We start from the raw sequence: 1,578 nt of genomic DNA on the forward strand, positions 1-1,578 counted from the left end.
TTAATTTATTGTATCACAATTATAACCATGAAATGTTATATAGGATATAATTTATGTATTAATGACAACTTTATCCTTACCACCATCACTCTTATCATCACCCCTTACCAGAACCAGTCACCGTCCACCACCTCCGGCCACCCACCTCCAGTCACCACCACCACCATTGCCACCAAACCGTCAAAGGTAACTTTTTTTCTACCCCTCATGTTATTCACTTAATTTTTTAAAATAGTCTGCTATATTCTTAATTATATGTTTAAATTTGGCTAATTGGCAAATTGACCCAAAAATTAAAGTAAAAGTTTTATTTCATTTCTGCTTTGGCCAAATAAAATTCAGATTTGTACCCAAAAAAAAACATGAATGGACTATGTAATATGATTAATAAAGTGAATTTTATGAGAATAACGTTTGTCCTGATAGAGAAATTTCTTGTTGATAAATCATTTTTTGATACTGAAACGTGATAGATAAATTTCTTGTTGATCATTTTCGTGAAAGTGAGCTATACTTTTCGTCCTGAATCTTGAACCGAGCTTGTGTGCAACGATTCGAAATCCTATGACAGATTTCATATGTTTAATTAAACCGGACAATATATTTTGCTCTTGAGGCTTGACAACATAGTAATTAGCATCTGTTTAGTGGAATAACTTTCAGGTCAGATTTCAAAACGCGAGTACATACATAGTAAATATAACGAGTTAAGTAAGTATAAAAGCTCTGTTTATTCTAAAGACTTATTCGTGTACCGTATCTTATCTTGTCTGTTAAATCTGCTCCATATCGTATTCTTTTATTTCTCTACACAATGATCTACCTGACTACCTCCTTCTGGTAATTTTATTGTCTGATTATATTTTATAGAAAGCACCCGTTTGTTCGTTTATATCAGTCACATCATCATCTCTCGTTATAGTTTCCACAATTGTCCCGTTATTTATTTTCAAAATATTTTAATTTCAAGCATATCCAAACTAAGACAAATTTCTTTAAAAATCTGAATACCTAAAATAGTATTAATTGTGTATATTACATTTATTAGGAACTATGACCAACCGCTATTATTAGGTTTAGTTGCAGGGTAGTTTTCGATTAATTTTTCTGATATTTAATTTAGAATATCCAATTATAAATTTGTTGACTAGAGTTGCATACTTGCATCAATGGAACATTTGTATAATCATAGACCTATAAAATGTATATTATGGAATGATTACAATCATTACATAATAAGTACGGAAGCACAACAAACCAAAACAATACTGATATTATTGCTCAAGTTACAAGAAATGTGTATGCATATATATCTATCTTCAGATATGCCACTAAAATATTAAATAATTGAAGCAATAATTCACGGAAACTGAATTAAGATAGAATCTCGAGAGAAAAAATAGCATGGAAAACATAATTTTCAAATAATGAAAGTCTAGCTAACGGTCATCGTCATGTTAGTTCATACTATAATCAATTTCTTAACCTAATTTTTTTTTCTGTACCACTACAAAAAAAACTCATGTATCAATTATAGGTTAAAAAAAAAATATGGATATGAGATCTATCTTTAACAAA

This window comes from Camelina sativa, chromosome 11 (genome assembly GCF_000633955.1).
Source record: "Camelina sativa cultivar DH55 chromosome 11, Cs, whole genome shotgun sequence".
NCBI classification, from domain to species: Eukaryota; Viridiplantae; Streptophyta; class Magnoliopsida; order Brassicales; family Brassicaceae; genus Camelina; species Camelina sativa.